At 47.2% G+C, this 24,579-nt stretch overlaps 1 protein-coding gene across 5 annotated transcripts in view; it reads left to right on the top strand.

The window, feature by feature from the left end:
* Positions 1-24,579, top strand: part of itpr1b (inositol 1,4,5-trisphosphate receptor, type 1b) — a 731,378-nt gene that overhangs the window by 48,497 nt on the left and 658,302 nt on the right. The gene's annotated exons all lie outside the window — the stretch shown is intronic.

Here is a 24,579-nt window from a genome sequence, read left to right as displayed (position 1 = left end):
TGGTTTCACAGGTCGGCGCAACATCCAGGGCCGAAGGGCCTGTACTGCGCTGTTATGTTCTATGTTTGTGCCATCTGGCAAGCATCTGTCGTTCAAGGTTTGGGGGAGGGAGGGGATTGGGGACATATTTAAAGAGGGGAGGTTCACCGGTATGGATGAATTGTTGAAGTTCCAGCTCCTGAGAACTAATGTATTTGGGTACTTGCAAGTTTGTGACTTTTTGCGCCAGGAGATTCCTTTGTTTTCCCCTGGCACCATCACCCTCCCTCTCTTGGACAGGGTCCAGTCCCTGGCGGAGATAGGTGAGGGGAGGATTTCAGATATCTGTGGCCAGATCCTGTTCATGGAGCAGGCTTCATTGGAGGAAGTGAAGAGAAAGTGAGAAGGTGACTGGATCCGGTTTTTGATTGGAAGGGGGCGGGGGGGGGGGGGGGGTGGGGGGTGGAGCGAGGCTCTTCAGAGGGTCAACTCCACCTCCTCATCTGCTGGCTCAGCTTGATCCAATTCAGGGTGGTGCATAGTGTGCACTTGACCAGGGCCGGATGAGTGGTTTCTTCTCGGGGGTGAAAGATGGGTGCAATTGTTGTGTTTGGAGACTGGCGAACCATACGCACATGTTTTGGTCTTGCTCTAAACTTGTAAGTTTCCAGGTTTTCTCTTTCAACACCATATCAGGGATTTTGGGTATTCAGTTGGAGCCGTACCCGTTGGTGAATATTTTTGGTGCATTGGACTCGCTGGTGCTGCAGATGGCAGCGAAGACAGCCATCCTCACCTTCATCTTTTTAATAGCCCAGAGGACATGTCCAAGATTGATAGTGTTTTGGGGCCCGATATTTGAAGCATCATCGAAGTCATGGGGGTGGTGATGTCTCTGGTGACTATCTTTGAGGTGTCAGAACTGCTGGAGCGGTTTTATTTTTTAATAATCTTTATTGTCACAAGTACACTTGCATTAATACGGCAATGAAGTTACTGTTAAAGCCCCTAGTCGCCACATTCCAATGCCTGCTCGGGTACACCGAGGATGAATTCAGAATGTCCAATTCACCTAACAGCACGTCTTTTAATAGATTTTGGTTATGGGGAGCACAACGAACTTGTGGGAGGAAACCGGAGCACCCGGAGGAAACCCACGCAGACACTGGGAGAACATGCAGACTCTGCACAGACAGTGACACAAGCCGGGAATCGACCTGGGAACCTGGAGCTGTGAAGCAACAGTGCTACCCACTGTGCCACCGTGCTGTCTTATGGAGGGGAAGGGGCTGATGTGATAGCCTTCGCCACTGATTGCCCGGCGGCGCATACGGCTGGAGTGGGTCAGTGGAGCCACTGAGGGTGGCGGCATGGTTGGGGGATGTAGCAGAATTGTTTAAATTAAAGATTAAGTTTGCCCTCTGGGTTGGATGGGGGTTCTTGGTGAGATAGTTATTGTTCTTGTCCCTATTTGATGACTTTTTTTTGCCAAAGGTGGGGGAGGGATTGGTGCCAGTGGTGAAGGGGAGGGTGTGTTAAGGTGAAAAAATGTCAAATTATGGGGATTGTTATGATTTTGAAAGAGTATGTTTATGTATATTCTGGTTTGAATAAAAATACTTTTTTAAAGTAGCCTGGGGGCAAGTTCTACCTGGGTGGAGATCCTTGGTACCGCCCAGTGCTTCGGCTTGCCTGACTGATCTGATGGAATTTTTGTTCTTGAAGGTCAAGTATGTCAAGTATTCTATGAGGGGGTCGGTAGAAGGGTTCTACTCGAGGTGACACTCTTTCATCTCCTTTGCTGGGGAATTGGTCACCGTCAGTTATGGTGAGGAGGATTTGGGTTTTGTTTTTATGAGGGATTGAGGTTGGGGTTAATTGTTGGTAGGTGCATTTTGCCATGTGTTTGTTTTATGTTATTTTGTTTTACCTTGTTATAGTGAAAGATTTTGCTGAATAAAAATATTTAAAAAAAAAATAAAAATAGAACTTGGTATGCAATCTGCTTGCAATACCCTGCATTGTTCATGAACCTTTAGAGATTGATGCACTGCATCACCACGAGCTTCTATTTGTTCTGGTAAGCTGCATGTGTAACTAACATTAAACCCACCCATATGCAAGACACAGAATTTTTCTAAGATAGACATCGTTTTCCAACCACAAATTCAGACCCCTACACATGGAGATTGACTTTCAGTAGTTCAACATTCTCCACAGTCCTAACTGTTGCATGCAATTTTGGATTATTTCCCCATAACTCTCATCTATGTCATTAATGAAGATAGTAAAGAGCTAAAGTCTCGACACCAATCCCTGTGCAACACCTCAGTCGATCCAAACCCACTGTCACCAACATTCTCCCTATGGAATACTTGATACACTGCAGCAGATTACCACCACTTTTGCAAGATTGCATCTGGTTTGCTCCATGAGTTATCTTATTAAAGGCTTTCAGGGCGCAGTGGGTTAGCCCTGCTGCCTCACGGCGCTGAGGCCCCAGGTTCGATCCCGGCTCTGGGTCACTGTCCGTGTGGAGTTTGCACATTCTCCCTGTGTCTGCATGAGTTTCGCCCCCACAACCCAAAGAGGTGGATTGGCCAAGCTAAATTGTCCCTTAATAGGAAAAAATTAATTGGGTACTCTAAATTTTTTGTTTTAAATTAAAGGCTTTCGGAAAGTTCATGCTGATCATGTTGGTTAGGTTTACCCCGTCTATTAATGCAATAATTTGAGTGCCCTTTTGAATAGGTTACAAAGTCCTAACCTATTCCAGCCATGTTGTCTCTCTGATGATTAGAAAAGGCATTGCTACACCGGGTATCTCTGTATGCGGATGATTTGTTGTTATATGTAGCGGACCCGGCGGAGGGGATGCCAGAGATAATGCGGACACTTCGGGAGTTTGGAGAATTCTCAGGATATAAACTGAACATGGGGAAAAGTGAGTTGTTTGTGGTGCATCCAGGGGAGCAGAGAAATAGAGGACTTTCCGCTGAGGAAGGTAACAAGGGACTTTCGTTACTTGGGGATCCAGATAGCCAAGAATTGGGGTACATTGCATAGGTTAAATTTAACGTGATTGGTGGAACAAATGGAGGAGGACTTCAAGAGATGGGACATGGTATCCCTGTCACTGGCAGGGAGGATGCAGGCAGTTAAAATGGTAGTCCTCCCGAGATTCCTCTTTGTGTTTCAGTGCCTCCCGGTGGTGATCACGAAGGCTTTTTTCAAAAGGATCGAAAAGAGTATCATGGGTTTTGTGTGGGCCGGGAAGACCCCGAGAGTGAGGAAGGGATTCTTACAGCGTAGTAGGGATAGGGGGGGGGCTGGCACTACCGAGCCTAAGTGAGTACTACTGGGCCGCCAATATCTCAATGGTGAGTAAGTGGATGGGGGAAGAGGAGGGAGCGGCGTGGAAGAGATTGGAGAGGGCGTCCTGTAGGGGGACTAGCCTACAAGCTATGGTGACGGCCCCATTGCCGTTCTCACCGAAGAAATACACCACAAGCTCGGTGGTGGTGGCGACTTTGAAAATTTGGGGACAGTGGAGACGGCATAGGGGAAAGACGGGAGCCTTGGTGGGGTCCCCGATAAGAAACAACCATAGGTTTGCCCCGGGGAGAATGGATGGGGGATTTGGAATATGGCAAAGAGCAGGAGTAACGCAACTGAAAGATCGGTTTGTGGATGGGAAGTTCGCAAGTCTGGGAGCGCTGACCGAGAAATATGGGTTGCCCCAAGGGAATGCATTCCGGTATATGCAACTGAGGGCTTTTGCGAGGCAACAGGTGAGGGAATTCCCGCAGCTCCCGACGCAGGAGGTGCAGGACAGAGTAATCTCAAAGACATGGGTGGGGGACGGTAAGGTGTCAGATATATATAGGGAAATGAGGGACGAGGGGGAGATCATGGTAGATGAGCTGAAAGGGAAATGGGAAGAAGAGCTGGGGGAGGAGATTGAGGAGGGGCTGTGGGCGGATGCCCTAAGTAGGGTAAACTCATTGTCCTCGTGTGCCAGGCTAAGCCTGATTCAATTTAAGGTGTTACACAGGGCGCATATGACTGGAGCACGGCTCAGTAAATTTTTGGGGGCAGAGGATAGGTGTGCGAGATGCTCGAGAAGCCCAGCGAATCACACCCACATGTTCTGGTCATGTCCGGCACTACGGGGGTTCTGGGTGGGGGTGACAAAGGTGCTTTCGAAAGTAGTGGGGGTCCGGGTCGAACCAAGCTGGGGGTTGGCTATATTTGGGGGTGCACAAGAGCCGGGAGTGCAGGAGGCGAGAGAGGCCGATGTTTTGGCCTTTGCGTCCCTAGTAGCCTGGCGCAGGATACTGTTGATGTGGAAGGAAGCCAAGCCCCCGGGGGTGGAGACCTGGATAAATGACATGGCAGGGTTTATAAAGCTGGAACGGATGAAGTTCGTCCTAAGGGGATCGGCTCAAGGGTTCACCAGGCGGTGGCAACCGTTTGTCGAATACCTCACAGAAAGATAGAGGGAATGGAAAAGAAGAAGGCAGCAGCAGCAGCCCAGGGGGGAGGGGGGAGGAGGAACCAGAAGGAGTCTCAGGGTTATTAATATATATGTATAATATGTATAGGTCGTTGCGATAAATAATTGTATATTGGATTATTAAACCATATTTTTGGAGAGTGTTTATCTGAGACAAGGCAGTTGCCATTTAGTTTTAGTTTTCGTTTTTGTTATATATTATTTATTCTTTGTTTATAAAACAGGTCATTGTTATTTATACTGTTATATTATTGTGTAAAGGATGCACTATGTACTGTGATGGTTGACCAAAAATTTTCAATAAAATATTCTTTAAAAAAAAAGAAAAGGCATTGCTCGTTCGGGTTTTGGAACACCTGATTTTTTTTTTTGTGAAGTCAAAAAAATGGGCCTTTCGTTCGCAAACTCTTATCTTATTTAAATATTGGCATCCCTCCAGTTTGGGGAATAGTCCCTGAGACAAGCAAACTAGTGGAGGTATGGGCGAAGAGCTTGCACAGCACCTGTCCCCTTAAGGAATCAAAGGTGGATATAATTTAGGCAGGCAGCGCAAACTCTTTACAGAGCTTGAAACTTTCTATCATTTTTGTCAACTATCCTCCTTGCCTTTAACCTTTTTAACTCTTCTTGTAGTTTATTTTTAATGATGCTGGCACTTTATTTTCCTGCTCTGCAGTGTGCTCACCTCACACTAATGACTGACTAAATAGTTTCTTTCTTTCTTGGTGATCTACTGGGAAAATTGAATTTGGTGTTCATGTTAGGAAGTCACTTCCATGAGGTAGAAAATGCAACAAAACAAAATCCATTTGATTTCAAATTATCTCTTATGAGGTCTGAAATTCATATTTATTGTGAAAACTAAAACTGAAGTGGAACACCATCAAAAGCCATGACGGGGTTTCAATGCATACCACCCCCCCCCCCCCCCCCCCCCATTGGCAATAGATGGCAAGGATTGCGAATTAAAATGAAACCTTTTTGTTCCAATTCCAAATCCGATTGGAAACATTTCTGCCTCTCAATTTGTTTTGTTACAGTTGTGCAGAAAAATATCCACCTCTGTTGCTTGAAGCTGGGAAAATACAAAATTTATGTTTCAAATAGAGAAGTATTCAAAGTGATTTGGGAGGTCTTAAGTTCATGACTTTTCACCTGGAATGCTGATAACATCATCTTGCCAAAAATCTAACTCTACCTGTAATCTGAGATTGTTACAGTCCATCAGAGAGGACAAATCAAAACAAACATACTTAACTTCCATAAGTCGCAGCATGATGCTGAAGATGTTTTGTGTGCTGGGCAAAATTGTGTTAATTCTCCCTCGTTGTTTTGTGTGCTGGGCAAAATTGTGTTCATTCTCCCTCGTTGCATTTTCTCCCATAGATTGTTAACTATTTTTTCCTTGGGAGCTTCATTGCTAAATTGTTGTAATCGTTCCTAGTTGAATGCACAGACTGAATGCCATGAGCATCCTGCTATGTAAGACTGCATCGAAATCTGGTTGTTTAATTTATTGGTTAAAAGTTGTTGCGTAAGCAATGCTTACAATTTAATAGTGCGTTTATTTGCATTCAAGTTTTGTATTGGTACAAAGGAATGTGACTTTGTGCCAATAATTAACCTGGCTTTAGGCCCAACCTGACTCCAAATTAAGTTATGTAAAAGACACAGAATAATCATAGGGGAATTTCAACTACCTTAATAAATTGCAAGAAGAGATAAGACTGGGAAAGGGATGGAGATTTTTGCAAAATGTTTAGGGGGACTTCTTTTGTTCCCTCAAATAAAATAAACCCAAGAGCAGAATCCCAATTGGCCTGAGTAAAGGTATATTGAACTAGCATAGATGAGAGCACTCTGCATTGGGGAGCATCACTGGTTCAATTCCCGTTCCAGCCTCCCCGAACAGGTGCTGGAATGTGGCGACTAGGAGCTTTTCACAACTTCATATGAAGCCTACTTGTGACTGCATTATAGACTCATGGTTTAAGATCAGAGACGAGTAGCAGAATGGAACGAACTGGGAACAGAACCAGAAATGGAGAGTCCCTTAGACTACCAAAGGAAAGAAATGGTATTCCAAAGTGATCTGTGCTCTGGCCACTGTTGTTAACAATTTACATTAATGATCTGGACTCTTGATGTACAATTTCAAAATTTGAGGATGTCCCCAAATTGAGGGTCTAGTCAATGAAGTGACAAGAGCAGGAAGACCGAACCATAGTAAGAACACTGTGCACAATTTTACTCCCATGTTATATTTTGTTTTTAAAAAACATGAGGGAAGATTGGGACGGCACGGTAGCACAGTGGATAGCACAGTTGCTTCACAGCTCCAGGGTCCCAAGCTCGATTCCCGCCTTGGGTCACTGCCTGTGCGGGGTCTGCACGTTCACCCCGTGTCTGCGTGGGTTTCCTCCGGGTGCTCCGGTTTCCTCCCACAGTCCAAAGTTGGGCAGATTAGGTGGATTGGCCATGCTAAATTGCCCTTCAGTGTCCAAAAAAGGTTAGATGGGGTTACTGGGTTACAGGGATAGGGTGGAGATGTGGGCTTTGGAAGGGTGATCTTTCCAAGGGCCGATGCAGACTCTAAGCCGAATGTCGTCTTCCTGCACTATAAATTCTGCAATGTAAATTCTATGTCTATGAAAGATTATTGAGAAGGATGGGACCATAGCATAGGTTCTGCTTGCTGGGAAGACTATAGATTTCCGGGTTGTTCTCCAGAAAAGAGATGAATGTTGATCTGGTAAAGATCCTTACAGTAATGAGCTTTTTTGATTTGGGTAGATGTGGAGAGAATACTTCCCACTTGGAGGGGTGTCCAAAACTGAAGGTCATGAATTAATGTAAGTCACAAATTAATCCAATTGGGAATTGAGGTAAAACATCTGGTTCGAATGTGGACAGTGCTAACACGAGTAGTTGAGATAAAAGCATTGGAGCACTTTACGGGAAGCTAAATAAGCACATCAAGGGGAATGTGAAGAAGATATGTGGTTGGATGAACAGTGGTAAAGTGTGGAGCATAACCTTTGACAGACAATTTGGGCAGAATGGCATGTTTATGTGCTATAGATTGTTGTGCATCTCCTTCAGGGCATTTCATTTTTCTTTGGTATTGAGTCAGTTCTGGGTAGGGTTGCAAACCCTGCTTGGATGTATTCCTTTTTTTAAATTTAGAGTACCCAATTCATTTTTTCCAATTAGGGGGCAATTAATTGTGGCCAATTCACCCACCCTGCACATCTTTGGGTTGTGGGGACGAAACCCACACAGACACTGGGAGAATGTGCACACTCCACAAAGTCAGTGACCCAGAGCCGGGGTCGAACCTAGGATCTCGGCGCCGTGAGGCAGCAGCGCTAACCACCGCCACCATGCTGCCCCTGGATGTATTCTTGAATGACTCATTAGATGACCTCCCCACCCCCACAAACCCGGTCAACTCTGTCATGATATTCAAACACACACATCATGATAGACAGACCAACAGACAAATCAGCACACACAACACGACAGCCAATCACAGACAAGGACAGAGACAGTATAAGAGAAGAAACCCGACACCTGGTGGCCAGTCCATCTAGAGACCAGGACCAGGACAGGACCTGATTAACAACACACTCCGGGAGTCACCACGTGCAGAGTATCAAGACAGAACTGTAAATAGCATGTTAGAATAAAACAGCGTTGTACCAAATACAACAGTGTTGGCTCATCTGTACATCAGAGCACCCAACACCACAAACTCCAACCACACTCGCCATTCAAATTACTTTTCTTCCATCCCCATTTCATCCTCCCTGATGCCTTTGATTTTTTTAAATTTCTGCTGGGCTGCAGTGTGCTGGACATTAATGTTTAACTTCCAGAATCACCAAAATAGTTATTTGGGCTGGGTGGGGAAAGGGTGGTGTTGACTATCATATTCGGGATTCAAACTCCATTTATGCTGCACAATTGCTGTGTCATTGTGAAGCAGAATGTTGTGCACTAACCCTGCACTAAAAATGTGCCTTTAGCTTTTGTATCCGGGAAAGATAAAAGATAGAATCTCACTTCTTCTAAAGCTATAGGGATGTTTGAACTAGGCATCATGACTCAAAAATACACACTTTCTTGCCAGCAAATGATTCAAAGAACATATTTCTTTACTGTTGCCTCAAAATGCAAGACACAAACAATTTGCAAACTTGACAAATTATTCACTGTGTGCCAAAAAAAAAACCCTGTGCTGGAAAAATCCCTGGGAAGAAGCTGCAGCTGGAATGCTGCATATGTTCTGGCAACTTTATTTTGTGATTGTAAAATTCCCCAATGACTGGACTCCAATATTCGGTTCTCAACAAAAATAGCAGGGGCCATGTGAAGCTTGCGTATTACAACTTCAGCACTAATGCACTATTTGAACGACTTGTGCATGTGCCAGGAGAACTGACTTTGGATTTCAATTAAAATTCTATTTCGATACTTTTTTTAAAAAAGGAAAGCAACAATGATCGGTATAGTTAATGGTACTTTCTCCTGCAATGTTGGCCCCAATTGTTGTATCATCTTCAACTGCCACTAAATTAAATAGAGCTTCATGTTTCATGATACAAAACGTAGCAGAAAGATGAGCAGGAAGGGATGTGCTGTGATCTGTAGCTTGCTCAACACCAATGTAGCGTTATCGGTAGATACTTCCTACTATTTTCCACTTGGCCCCACTGCCACTCTGCAGCCTGTCATCATATCCCAAGGCCACAAAAAGACCGACAAGGGGCAGCACAGTGGCCTAGTGGTTAGCACAGCTGCCTCATGGCGCTGAGGTCCCAGGTTCGATCCCGGCTCTGGATCACTGTCCGTGCGGAGTGTGCACATTCTCCCAGTGTCTGCGTGGGTTTCGTCCCCACAACCCAAAAATGTGCAGAGTAGGTGGATTAGCCACACTAAATTGCCCCTTTAATTGGAAAATATAATTGGGTAATCTAAATTTATTTTTTTAAAAATAGACCGACAAAGCAAAGAGCCAATGGGGGGAAAGGCAGAGAAAGCTCAGGAAAATTCCTCGCCAGTCTGTCAGGCCATCATCTTTTTTTTAATAAACATTTCATTGAGGTATTTATGGTTTTATAACAAAATGTACATGAATTTATAAACCTAGTGCAAAAGCTGTCTTCCTCCCTTAGAGGTCCCACCTTTACTAACCCCCTACTCTAAACTAAGCTAACCCCCCACCCCCCCCCCCCCCCCCCCCCCCCCCACTTCTGCTGATGGTTAATTTTCCGCAAAGAAGTCAACGAACGGTTGCCACCTCCGGGAGAACCCTAACATTGACCCCCTCAAGGCGTACTTGATTTTCTCCAGATGGAGAAAGTTAGTCAGGTCTCCGTCGTCGGGGGCATTGGGTCCCTCCAAGCTAATAGAATCTGTCTCTGGGCTACCAGGAAAGCAAAGGATAGAGTGTCTGCCTCTTTCTCCTCCTGGATTCCCGGGTCTTCCGATACTCCAAAAATAACCACCTCGGGACTCGGTGCCACCCTTGTTTTTAACACCTTGGACATGACATCTGCAAACCCCTGCCAGAATCCCCTAAGCTTCAGGCATGCCCAGAACATATGGACATGGTTCGCTGACCCTCCCGCAAACCTTGCGCACCTATCTTCTACACCAAAGAACCTGCTCATCGGGCCACTGTCATGTGGGCCCGGTAAACGACCTTAAATTGTACAAGGCTGAGCCTGACACGAGTTGTAGACACGTTGACTCTACTCGACGCGTCTGCCCAAAGAGCATCCTCTATCTCTCCTCCTAACTCCTCTTCCCACTTGCGTTTCAACTCCTCGGTCTGTGTCTCTTCTGACCCAATGAGTTCCTTATAAATATCAGAAACCCTCCCTTCTCCCACCCACACTCTAGAAACTACCCTGGTCCTGTATCCCCCTTGGTGGTAAGAGTGGGAAGGTTGAGACCTGCCTGCGTAGGAAGTCCCTCACCTGCAGGTACCTAAATTAATTTCCCCTCGTCAATCCAAATTTCTCCTCCAGCTCCCTCAGGCTAGAAAAGCTCCCCTCTATAAACATAACCCCATCCTCTCGATCCCTGCTCTCTGCCATCTCCGGAACCCTCCATCTAACCTCCCCGGGGCGAACCGGTGATTATTACAGAATGGAGACCACACCGATGCTCCCTCCGCCCCCACATGCCACCTCCATTGTCCCCAAACCCTCAGGGCCACCACCACCACGGGGCTGGTGAAGTACCATGCCGGCGGGAACAGCAGAGGCGCTGTTACCAATGTCCCCAAACTGGTGCCCTTGCAAGAAGCCGCCTCAACCCGCTCCCATACCGACCCTCCCCCCACCACCCACTTCCTGACCATAGCTATATTCGCCGCCCAATAATAATTACTAAAGTTCGGTAGCGCCAGCCCACCCTCCCCCAGGCTCCGCTCAAGCATCCCCTTTTTTACTCATGGGGTCTTACCCGCCCATACAAAGCCAGTGATTGCCTTATTGATCCGTTTAAAGAAGGACCGCGGGATAAAGATGGGGAGACACTGAAACACAAACTGGAATCTAGGGAGGACCGTCATTTTCACTGTCTGACCCTCCCAGCTAGTGACAACAGGAGCGCGTCCCATCTCCAAAAATTGTCCTTCATTTGGTCTACTAATCGCGCCAAATTTAACTTGTGTAGCCGTTCCCATTCCCGTGCCACCTGGATGCCTAGGTACCGAAAGCTTCCCCTTACCACCCGAAACAGCAGTTTCCCCCAATTGCCTCTCCTGCCCACTTGCTTGGACCACGAACATCTCACTTTTCCCCATATTTAGTTTATACCCCGAAAACCGGCCAAATTCCCCCAGAATCCTCATAATTTCTGCCCCTTGAGGGTCTCCGTGCTGTTGCCAGTGGCTCCATGGCTAATGCGAACAATAGTGGGGGAGAGGGGGCATCCCTGGCTCGTCCCCGATGCAGCCTGAAATAGTCCGATGTTGTCCTGTTCATCCGTACGCTCGTGACAGGAGCCTGATACAACAACCTGACCCAGTCAATAAAGCTCCGCCCAAATCCGAATCATCCCAGTTCCTCCCACAGATATTCCCATTCCACCAGATCAAAACCCTTCTCTGTGACCACTACCTCCACATCTCTACCTTCTGGGGGTATCATGATCACATTTAACAACCTTCTTACATTAGCCACCAACTGCCTACCCTTAGCAAACCCCGTCTGGTCCTCCCCAATCACGTCCGGAACACAGTCTTCGATTGGATTGGATTGGATTTGTTTATCGTCACGTGTACCGACGTACAGTGAAAAGTATTTTTCTGTGAGCAGCTCAACAGATCATTAAGTACATGAGAAGAAAAGGGAATAAAAGAAAATACATAATAAGGCAACACAACATATACAATGTAACTACATAAGCACTGGCATCGGAGGAAGCATACAGGGTGTAGTGTTAATGAGGTCAGTCCATAAGAGGGTCATTTAGGAGTCTGGTGACAGTGGGGAAGAAGCTGTTTTTGAGTCTGTTCGTGCGTGCGTGTTCTCAGACTTTTGTATCTCCTGCCCGATGGAAGAAGTTGGAAGAGTGAGTAAGTCGGGTGGGAGGGGTCTTTGATTATGCTGCCTGCTTTCCCCAGGCAGCAGGAGGTGTAGATGGAGTCAATGGATGGGAGGCAGGTTTGTGTGATGGACTGGGCGGTGTTCACAACTCTCTGAAATTTCTTGCGGTTCTGGGCCGAGCAGTTGCCATACCAGGCTGTGATGCAGCCCAATAGGATGCTTTCTATGGTACATCTGTAAAAGTTGGTAAGGGTTAATGTGGACATGCCGAATTTCCTTAGTTTCCTGAGGAAGTATAGGCGCTGTTGTGCTTTCTTGGTGGTAGCGTCGATGTGGGTGGACCAGGACAGATTTTTGGACATGTGCACCCCTAGGAATTTGAAACTGCTAACCATCCCCACCTCGGCCCCGTTGATGCTGACAGGGGTGTGTACAGTACTTTGCTTCCTAAAGTCAATGACCAGCTCTTTAGTTTTGCTGGCATTGAAGGAGAGATTGTTGTCGCTACACCACTCCACTAGGTTCTCTATCTCCCCCCTGTATTCTGACTCGTTGTTATTCGAGATCCAGTCCACTATGGTCATATCATCAGCAATCCTAGAAGACAGGATTTTGGCCAGAAGTTTGGCGTCCACATTCAATAGGGATATCGCGGCATGTAGGACCTACATAGCTCCGGGTCCTTGTCCCACTTCAGGATCAATGAGATCGTGGCCTGTGACATCGTCGGGGGAAGCGCCCACACTCCCTTGCCTCATTGAATGTCGTCATCAACAGCCGCCCCAATATCCCAGAGAACTTTTTATTAAACTCCACTGGGTACCCGTCTGGCCCCGGGGCTTTGCCAGACTGCATGGCCTTCAGACCCTCTGCTATCTCTTCCAACCTGGTCGGGGCCCCCAGCCCTTCTACCAACCCCCCGTCCACCTTCGGGAAATTCAGCCCCCCTAAAAGGTGCCTCATCCCCTCCGGTCCAGCTGGGGTTTCCGACCCATTCAGCCTACTGTAAAACTCCTTGGACGCCTTATTCACCCCTGCTGAGTCACCAACCAGGTTTCCATCCCCGTCCTTTTACTTTCCCAATCTCCCTGGCTGCCTCCCTCTTTCTGAGCTGCTGCGTCAGCATTCTGCTGGCCTTCTCCCAAAGCTCCTAGATCGTCCCCCTCGCCTTGCTCAGCTGCTCTACCACCCTCCCTGTAGTTAACAAGCCAAATTCCGCCTGCAGCCTCCGTCGTTCCCTTAAATGCCCTGCCTCTGGAGTCTCTGCATACCTCCTGTCGACCTGCAATATCTCCTTTATCAGTCGGTCTGTCTGCCTTCTCCCTATGGGCCCGTATCGAGATCAGCTCCCCTCTAACCACCGCCTTCGATGCCTCCCAGACCGCCACCGAAACTACACCCGTGTCGTTGACTTGCAGGTAGTTCTGAATACATTTCCTCAGCCACCCGCACAACTCTTCGTCAGCTAAAAGTCCCACGTCCAGCCTCCAGTGCGGGCACTGGCTACTCTCCCTGCTAACCTGTAGGTCAACTCTGTGCGCGGCATGATCTGAGATCGTGATCGCCGAATACCCCGTGTCCACTACCCCCGTCAGTAGAGGCCTATTCAAAATTTTAAAAATCAATCTGGGAGTACACTTTATGCATGTGTGAGTAGAGGGAGAACTCCTTCACTCTCGGCTGCCCAAATCTCCATGGGTCCACCCCCCCACTATCTGCTCCATAAACCCCTTTAGCTCCTTTGCCATTGCTGGCACCCTGCCTGTCCTTGAGCTCGACCGGTCTAACCCAGAGTTAATAACTGTGTTGAAGTCCCCTCCCATGACCAACTTGTGCAAATCCAGGTCTGGGATCTCCCCCAGCATCCTCTCTATAAACTCCACATCATCCCATTTGGCACGTGCACTTTTACTAGTACCACCTGCAATCCCTCCAGTTTCCCACTGACCATAATGTACTGGTCTCCCACATCCGCAACTATTCTCCCCGCCTCAAATACCACTCGCTTATTAATCAGGACCGCGGCCCCTCTAGTCTTCGAGTCCAGCCCCGAGTGAAAAACCTGTCTGACCCATCCCTTCCTTAATCTGATCTGATCAGTTACTCTAAGGTGTGTCTCCTGTAACATTACCACGTCCACCTTCAGTCCTCTCAAATGCACGATCATGCGTACCCTCTTAACCGGCCCATTTAGCCCTCTCTCATTCCATGTTATCAGCCTAGTTGGGGGGGGGGGGGAGGGGGGGCTCATCGCCCCCACCCTTCGCCGATCAGCCATCACCTTTCTTGGGCCAGTCTCCAGCCCACGCACCCGCTGACCCACCCCAGGCAGCCCCCGACCTCCTATCTGTTCCACAGCAGAAGTCCCTCCCCTTTCAACAGAACATGTTTTCCCCCCGCCCAACCCCCCTAGTAACAGCACTATGTAAACCGACCCCTTCGACAAGCATAACATCTACTCACCCCCCACTGCGCTTCCGTGAGCTAGCCTGCCCAGCTAGCTTGGTGACCCCCGCCCATGGTGCCAGGCGTTCTCCCTCCGATTGCTCTCTTTCCCCCCCCCCCCCCCCCCACACACACTCGGACACACATATATATTGAAAGGAAAAGCAGTCCCAACACAATTGCCCTAAATAAAACGGGGGGAAAACACGATAAACACATTAAAAAAAAAAAAAAAATTTTTTAAACATAAATTTAGATTACCCAATTTTTTGTTCCAATTCAGGGGCAATTTAGTGTGGCCAATCCACCTACTCTGCACATTTTTGGGTTGTGGGGGCGAAACCCACGCAGACACTGGGAGAAAGTGCAAACTCCACACGGACAGTGACCCAGAGCCAGGATCAAATCTGGGACCTCAATGCCGTGAGGCAGCTGTGCTAACCACTAGGCCACCGTGCCGCCCATGATAAACAAAGAAAAGATCAAACAGAAGATCCAGCATCTAACAAACACACTCCATCCCCCATCAGTGCAAATGTAAACTTTACCTCACTCAGCTCTGCAACAGGCCTCAAATCAATACAGAAGGCATTCCAAATAACGCCCCCCCAAAAAAGAGTAAAACAAGAAATGTTTTTAACGTCAGCAAAGTTCAAAGACCTCAGTCCGCCACCAGTCCTTTCCTTCTAGCGAAGCCCATCACTTCCTCTTCCGACTCAAAATAAAAATGTTGCTCCTCGTATGTGACCCAGAGACGGGCTGGATACAGCAGTCCAAACTTCACCTTTTTCTTAAAAAGGGTCGCCTTTATCTGATTGAACCCCGCTTTTTTCCTGGCCACCTCCGCACTCCGATCCTGATAGATCCGCAGGATACTGTTCTCCCACTTACAACTCCGTGTCTGCCTGGCCCACTGTAAAATACGCTCCTTGTCCAAGTACCTGTGGAATTTCACCACCATTGCCATCAGTGTCCCCCACTCGCGGCTTCCTTGCGAGTGCTCTGTGAGCCCTGTCCACCTCCCAAGGGTCGGGAGAACATCCCAGCAACTTCTCGAACATGCCCGATATGTATGCCCTAGAGTCCGCCCCTTCGGACCCCTCCGGGAGACCAACGATTCTCAATTTCTGCCGGCAGGACCTATTCTCTAGATCCTCAACCTTCTCTAGGAGCCTTTTCTGCTGGTCTCTCAGCATCCCCCACCGCAGTTTGATGTTCCTCCTGCTCAGCCGGCGCCTTCTCTGCTTTCTGGATCACCCGATCTTGTGCGTCCAATCTAAGCTCCAGCCGCTCAATTGATTCTTTTATCGGGTCCAAGCATTCCTGCTTCTGCTTGGTGAAGCCCTCCTGAATAAACTGCATCAGCTCCGTTGACCACTGGGTCGACAAGCCAGGACTCTGGTCATCCAGCATGCTTTCTTACGCTGCAGCTTCAGCCCAAGCCTTCTCTGTTTGTCTATTTCTTCTTTTGCGAGCACTTCTAGTCTGCCTCTCCATGCACCGATGTAGGAATCCACTCCAAAATTGCCTCTATCATCAATTTACCAAATCCAGTCCGATTTAAAGAATTGGGGAAATGGCCCAAATGTCCGACCCGAGCGGGAGCCACCAAATGTGCGGCCTACTCCTTCATAGCAGCCACCGGAAGTTCCATCATAATCTTTGAGGGTCACATGAACCAAGTGTTTAATCAGCGAACCCACCTAACCTTCTGTACGATGTGATCTGTGCTCTAGTCAGGAGCCAGTCCAGCAAGGAGCAAGCATCCACCACCAGTCGACAGTGCATTCTAGAGCTTCCTCAATTTGATTCCTTATTCAGGAAAATAACTACTTTACATCCTGTTAACCTACCCTTACAATATTTAATCTCACGTCTCCTGGTCCTCTCAAGTGATAATCTATCTCTCGTGGCAGCACGGTAGCATTGTGGATAGCACAATTGCTTCACAGCTCCAGGGTCCCAGGTTCGACTCTGGCTTGGGTCACTGTCTGTGCGGAGTCTGCACATCCTCCCCATGTGTGCGTGGGTTTTCTCCGGGTGCTCCGGTTTCCTCCCACAGTCCAAAGATGTGCACGTTAGGTGGATTGGCCATGATAAATTGCCCTTAGTGTTGGATGGGGTTACTGGGTTATGGGGATAGGGTGGAGGTGTTGACCTTGGGTAGGGTGCTCGTTCCAAGAGCCGGTGCAGACTCGATGGGCCGAATAGCCTCCTTCTGCACTGTAAATTCTATGAAAAAAATTCTATGACATGATCTAGCTCAATTATTTACACCCTAATTACGGCAGTAGAGGTGAATCAAAGCTTGTGGGCTGGATTCTCTGTCGTCGGGAAGCTCTGTTATGGTGGTAGCCCGGGGGTTTCCCGCCGGTGTGTGCTGCCGCACAATTGAAACCCCATTGACCAGTCGGCGAAACGGAGCATCCTGCTGGCGTGTTGAACCAGAACTCTGGCGCAGCGGGATGGAGAATCCAGCCCAATATGTTTACATATTTCCGTATATCTGGAGACCCTTTCTGTGCACAATGCTCCAGATGTGGTATCACCAATCTCCTGTACAACTGAAGCATAACCTCTCTATTTTTGTAATCTATTCCCCTTATGATGAACGATAATATTCTATTAGGTTGCCTATTTACTTGCAGCGCTTTTATACCAGTCTTTTGTAATTCATGCACTCCGATCCCTCTGCATCCCAGAGCTCTGCAATCTCTCACCATTTATATAATATGCATCTCTTCTTGCCAAAGTAGACCATTTCACATTTACCCACATTATACTCTATTTGCCAGATTTTTGCTTACTCACTTAATCACTACTCATGCATAACTCTACTTTCTAGGCTATTTCTATAATTAACAGGCCTATACTTAGCTTTGGACTGGCCCACCAGGTCAGGGGAACAAATGGCCTTTCGTTCAGGTCCTGAGTCTGCAGGATTCAAAAGCTGGTGTGGACTGGTAGCTAGGAGCGCCTATCTCGTAGCGAGGGTTGACTTGAGACTTGCTTGATGAGGCAGCTTGGGCAATTCACTCTCGAGGGTTGATTTGCTGCTGAGTGACCCCTGCCAAGAAGGATGATTTGAACTTGGGGGCTTTACTTTATAGTCCCCAGGGGCTTCCCGCCCTTCGGGGCGGACCCCGTACCTGGTTCCAAGTGATTGGACTACTTTCCGATCACTTGGATCGATTTCTCCAATGCTGGAGCGGTTCCCTGATCGCTGGGCGGTCCCTAAGTGTCCATTGGCCTTCCTTTGTCTTGGCTCCTGCTGGCGCCGAGGAGTCTGGCTTGATTCACCTCAACTGTTGCCATTGTGCCCTGGAATCGCTCATTACTATGCAGATGGCTGCTGGTTTCAGTGCTGTCTGGTCCCTTACAGGTTCCAATACACATGATTTCTGTATTTGCTAGTCTTTGCCTATGTTGGCTGAATTTCCCTTCAGCCTTTGTGGTTCTCCATTTTAAGTCGGGAAGTGGCCAACTCGGGTGGCTACAAAGTACAGTATCTCCACTGGTTCCCCTTTATCCACAGCACATGTGACTCCTTCAGAGAACTCTAATAAATTGGTTGCATGTGATTTCCCTTTCACAACACCATGTTGACTTTGCCTGATTGCCGTGAATGTTGAAAAGTGCCCTACTACATGTTTAATAATGGTTTCTAACATTTTCTCTTTGACAGATGTTAGGCAAACTGACCAATAGTTTACTGCTTTCGGTCTCTCTCTCTTTTTGAATAAAGAGGTTACTCATGGTGCAGTCTTAATCTCCTCAACCAAGATTGAAGGATTGTCAAATTAACAGTACAAGGAAGGACTGAAAAATGAGTGCCGGTTTGTATTATTGTCTGCCAGTTTTCCTCACTCGCCTAGGCAGACTTCATTGCAAATGGTTTTACTGTAGTTATGCTTCTGTCGGGTCACATTCACATAGTGTATTGGCACCAGCATGTGAATACCCATTTTCTACTTTTGTAACCTTGGACCTTTTGTGATGCTTTTTTTAATATAGTCTTTATACTTCTAACAAGTACACATTCAATGTAATGTTTCCTCTTCAACCATTCAGACTGATTTTAGCTCTCTGCTTTATGTGCTTCTCAGTTCAAGGACAATCTGTGATGGGCAACAAATGGCTTTGCGAGTGACGCTCTCATCCCATGAAAGTACAAATTTAATAAATACATTTTCTGGCCATTGTCACATTGCTATCTGTGGGAGTTTGCGACATGAAAATTGGCTGCCCAGTTTCCTACATTACAACAGTGACTAACAGCAGTGCGGAAGGAGGCCATTAGGCCTATCATATCTGCACCAAGCCTCTGAAAGAGCACCCCACCTAAGCCAACGCCTTTTCTGTACCCCTGTAACCCAATCAAGGCCTGCACATCGTTTGAACACTAAATTGCCTAATCCACCTAACCTGCACATCTTTGGACTGTGGGAGGAAACCGGAGCACCTGGAGGAAATCCATGTAAACACGAGGAGAACGTGCCAAATCCCCACAGTCACCCAAGGCATTTGTCAAAACAGCTGTTAAAGTTAAAATCCTGCAAGAGATTGCAAAGCAACAGGCCCCTCCTATACATCATCTGTATCTCACTAGGTTCCATGACCTGCTTAGCTAGGACTAACCACCACTCCCTTATGAATTATCTGCACTCCAGGGAATCTCCAGAAATCATAACTCTATTCTATTCTGAAACTAAGTAAGTGGATCATGACCTCGCATTGTCCGACTCCTTAATTATAGCTTTAGCAGACATACAATCTGTATTTTAAACTGGAGTTTTTAAGAACATAACTGCTGTAAAAATGAAATATATATATTAATTTCTTAAATTTGTCCCATGTCCTAAAACTTGTACCAAAGTGTATTACCACCATGCTTCCTGGCCTACACTGGCTCCATAAAAATTCTTATTCTCATCGCTCTCTGGCCTGGCCCCTCCCTAACTCTAATCCTCTCCAACCCTGCAAGCCTCTGTTGTTTACGCTTCTCTAATTCTGGCCTTCTGAGCCAATTTTAATCATTCAACATTGGTGGCCCTGCTTTGAGCTGTGTAGATTTTCATTTCCAGCCCTAAACCTCTCTGCTTCTCTCCTCCATTTCCTCCTTCGAGACACTCCACAAAGCTGACCTTTGACCAAGCTTTTGGGAGTGGGGAGAGGAAACTGCATTCGTTTGGTTATGAATATGGGGTGGCGTGGGGGTAAGAATCCAAGAGACCCCAAACCAACACTGCAAAGGAGGAAAATTACCAAACCTGCAGTACTACCACTGGGCAGCAACAGCGGAAAGCGTGAGGGGTTGGGTACACAAACCCAACTTGGAGTGGGTACGGATGGAGGAGGCCTCCTGCAGGGGGATGACCATCCGGGCCCTTGCCATGTCAGCGCACTCATCCCCCTCAATAAAATACACATCCAGCCCAGTGGTAGCGACCAAACTGAAAACGTGGAACCAATTAAGATAGCACTTCGAGCTGACCAAGATGGCCCCCATGGCCCCCATCTGCAGAAACCACCGGTTCCCAGCAGCCCCATGCTTGACACCACTTTTTTAAAAATGGAGACAGGACGGAGGTATGCTGACAGTCAGCGACTTCTACATAGGGACAGATTGGCGACACTAAAGGAACGAATGGAAGAATGGGAATTGCCGACAGGACAGGAAATGAGACACCTGCAAATAAAACACTTCCTCCGCAAATAGACAGCAGGATACCTTGGGGGCCCCATAAACTACACCACTGGAGGACCTGATAAACACAGACAGTGAAGAAGGGGGACTATGTGGGAAAATGTATGGACAGCTGCTGGACAGAGCCCAATCACCACTGGACGAGACCAGACAAATGGGAGGACGAACTGGGGACAGGATGGGGTGGGGACTCTGGAGCGAAGCACTGAGGAGGGCCAATTCCACCTCCTCCTGCGCAAGGCTCAGCCTCATGCAGTTCATATTGGTGCACAGAGCACATCTGACCAGAACCCGAATGAGCAGGTTCTTCCCGGAGGTGGAGGATAAATGTGAACGGTGCCAGAGAGGCCCGGCCAACCACACCCACGTGTTCTTGCCTTGTCCCAAACTTTTTGGGTTCTCCAAGGCAATGTCCAAGGGAGTGAGGGTGAAACCATGCCTGAATGTGGCAATCTTCGGGGTATCAGAGCAGCCAGAGCTACATATGGAAAAGAGGGCCGACGACAAAGCTTTCGCTTCCCTAATCGCATGCCAGAAAATCCTGCTCAGCTGGTGATCAGCAGTACCACCCACAGCTGCTGATTGGCTGGCAGACCTATCGGAATTTCTCCACTTGGAGAAGATCAAATACACCATCCGAGGGTCAGAGGAAAGCTTCCTTACAGCATGGGACAATTTGTCGACTTGTTACAAAACCAGTTCGAGGCCAACAGCAACTAGTAGAGAGGAAAACTGAAAAGTTTTTTATAAAAAGCAACAAGGAGGCTGGGTAAGGAAGATTACACGCCTAGTCAGTCTGCGACAAACTGTAAATAGATGGACATATGAAAAACCTATGTACTGTACAGTAAACAGAAACAAACTGCAATGTATATAAAATTGAAAATGGCAGTAAAAATTTTTTTTTTTTTTAAATGAATGTGCGGTGGCAGTGGTTAACACTGCTGCCTCACAGTGCCAATGGCCCAGGTTCATCTCTGGCCTTGCGTGATTGTCTTGTGTGGAGTTTGCACTTTCTCCCAGTGTCTGCGTGGGGTGGGATTCCTCTGGGTGCTCTGGTTTCCTACCATAGTCCAAAGATGTGCAGGTTAGGTGGATTGGCCATGATCCAAGCGTGGGGTTACAGGATAGGGTGGGGAAATGGGCCTAGGTAGGGTGTTCTTTCGGAGGGTCGGTGCAGACTCGATGGGCTGAATGTCCTCCTTCTTCTGCACTGTAAGGAATTTATGGATGTGCAGTTGTATTATACTCAACATTGATTTCAACAATTTAGGTGTGGCCTTTCTCCTCCATTCTATGGCCTGTTGGGACTCAGCCCGCGGCCGCCCTGGTGGGGGGGTGGGGGGGATTCAGTAACGGGAAAGGGGGGCCTTATGGGCGGCCGGGGCAGCGATCGGGCCGGTCCAATGAAGGGGTGTGTGGTCGATCGGGGGGGGGGGGGGGGGGGATTTGTTTCTTTGTGATGGTCCGTGGTCCAAGTCTGCCATGGCGCTTGTTATGGGTCAGGGTTTAGAGAATCCCAAAATGTATCATGGAGTTCACCTGACCCACCACTTTTAATAGATTGTGGTATGGGGAGCACACGGCCCACTCTACAAGTGTGGTAGTTCAGAAATGGAAAAGTGTTTTTTAAAACAAAACCATGTTTATTCTATGAACTCAAGTTAACCTTTTTAAAACAAAGTGAATATCTTAGCAACCATTAATTCAAAGATAACCCCCAAAGAATACAACACTAAGTAACCTGTATGCTGTCCTTTTACGCCCAAAAGACTGGACAAACCTTTAAACAGAAGCACATCAGAGTTTACATTCAATATTGAAAACATTTATAATTCTGAATTCACCAAATGATCGAGATAGTCCTTCATGGCAGAGAGCTCAACAATACAGCTGCTTTGGCTGACTTCAGCTGCAACACTCACTGAAAAACGAAACCAAAAAGACAGACACACCCAAGCTTTACTCAAAGTGAAACTAAAAAGCAGAACCAGACCTCCGCTCCACCCACACTGACGTTACTGCAGTCGTATGAGCAGCCAAACATTTCTTAAAGGTACCTTTCGTAAACACCCATTTCTTAAAGGTACGCTCACGTGACACGCTCGACGCGGCCGCTGGAGGCCGCCGCTATGCGTGGACTCTGAACCAGAAGTCCGGGGGCCCATATCCGCACCCAAAGCTGCAAGCCCCCTGCAAGAAAGTGAATTGCTCTTTATTTGTTTCAGGAAACTGGGAAGTGAAACGCCAGCGTTTCTCCTCCATCCTAAACCCTTACTGCATACGTTTATTCTCTCAATACACACACACCGGGCCACCTATCTCTGTCTCTCCAGCTACAGTTAAATATAAACTAATTTTACCTCTTTTTTTTTTTTTTTAAAGTTCTGGTGGACAGTCAAACTGACTTCAAAATGTTTTCTCTCCTTCCAGATGCTGCCAGACCTACTGAGTTTTTCCAATATGCTTTGCTTTTGTATTATACTGCTGTTGGCCAGTGTTGACTTGTTGGTTACTTCAATCTCTGGTTGCTGGAAGATGAATTCCGAAATTTCGAGCTGGATTCTCCAAAAATGGGGCTCTGTCCCCAAGCCGGCGTATAAGCGCTGGTGGTTCACTCCCCAGTTTCCTGCAACAAATAAAGAGCAATTCACTTACCTGCAGGGGGCTAGCAGGGACCCGTTGTGATGCTCGCAGCTTTGGCTGTGGATACGGCCCCCCACACGTCGGTTCAAAGTCCGCGCATGCGCACTGCGGCCTCCAGCAGCCGCGTCGAGCGCCATGGGGACTCTAACCATGGACCATCATGAAGAAACAAATCCTCACGCCCTTTCATTGGACCAGCCTGATCGCTGCCCCGGCTGCCCATAAGGCCGCCCCCCCCACCCCACCAGGGCGGCCGCGGTCTGAGTCCTGACTGGCCATACGTGGTTAGAACCACGCTGTCAGGAAATCGGCCGGTCAGGAACAGAGTATCGCTGGGAGGGCCTCTGGCAATGGCCCCACAGCCCCGTGGCGTAATTCACGGACGAGCGATTCGCCGGGGCCCGGAGCAGCGCTGGGCGCGATTTGGTCGTGAATGTTGATTCTCCGCCCCTATTTGCGCGGTGTTGTGGAAAATCCTGCCCCCCATCTTTTGTTTCTTGAAGCTGAGCGTAGTTGTGGCCTTTTGTCATGAAAGGTAACAGCCATTTAGTACCATTTTCCACAACTCCTGTTTTACTACTACCATTGCAACGTGAGACATACCAGTGCCTAATCTGCCTCATTTTAATTTTTTTAAAAACCCAAAACTTTTTCAGCTTTATTGAATTGGGTCTTTCTTGGAACTCTTGTGCTGTTGCAAGATGAGTCTCAATTTTCATGAATCATTGAAGAAAACATCTTTCTCTACATCAGTAACAATGGATATGAACTTATTAATGAATTGCCTGAATGGACTCTGCTGCTTTGGAACAAATGATCACCAAGTGCCTCAATCTCAGCGTCTCCTGCCACAAAATTACCACTTATGGAGGAGTGCTGCGTCTGGGACAGGAGGCATTGCTTTTCCCTTTTATAGAAAGATAGATGTTTTCTTCCATAATTAAATTTTCCAGTTAGGGTGAGGTAGTTGTGCAGAGCTTTTATTGGGAAGCAAGCAAAAGATATCTTGGGCAAATCCATCTGGTCCTTTTTTATGTATGTACATGCATTCATTAGCTAGGTGCCCTTATTAATTTTGTTTCAGGCAGGATGTTTCCAATTATCTTGTGGCAGATACATAGATTAGACCTGTTATAACACACAATTATTCCCTTCCTCCTAACTTTCTTTTGCCTTTTCTTATTCCTGGTTTAACAATAAGAGGTAAAAGCACTAAGGAAAATTAGCAGGAGGAACATTAAACCCAGTGGAGCTAAATTTGGTCTCATTACTCCGATGCCAAGTTGCTATGTTGCAAAAAGTAAACAATTTTATTTATATATTGAAAATATTTCTCAACAGAAAAGAATCTAAACATTCCAGAGACCAGACGTTCATCAATGTTAGTGGGAGATTAAAAATGACCATCAGCTCATTGAGACGCTTGGGTGTTATAAAATGGAGTGGTAATCAGCCCCAAAATTCTCAGTTTAATTTATTTTTTGAGATCTTAAAATATCACTGGCGATGATGGTAGGAGATTCCTTATTCCATTGTCATGCCAATTCTTTCTTTTGGAGAGCTTTGGATAACTTGGACATTCAATTGTTATGACGGCAGATTCATGGATGCTGACTAAGAGCAGAACTGGAGAGGGTTAGGGCTGAGATCAACGGTGTGGATGATTAATAAAGTGCAAGTTCATCAAATAGCGTGGTTTCATTCTTCGAATATAAATCACCCTG

This window comes from Scyliorhinus torazame, chromosome 13, assembly GCF_047496885.1.
Source record: "Scyliorhinus torazame isolate Kashiwa2021f chromosome 13, sScyTor2.1, whole genome shotgun sequence".
NCBI lineage: Eukaryota > Metazoa > Chordata > Chondrichthyes > Carcharhiniformes > Scyliorhinidae > Scyliorhinus > Scyliorhinus torazame.
This window is presented reverse-complemented; position numbering and strand designations above follow the sequence as displayed.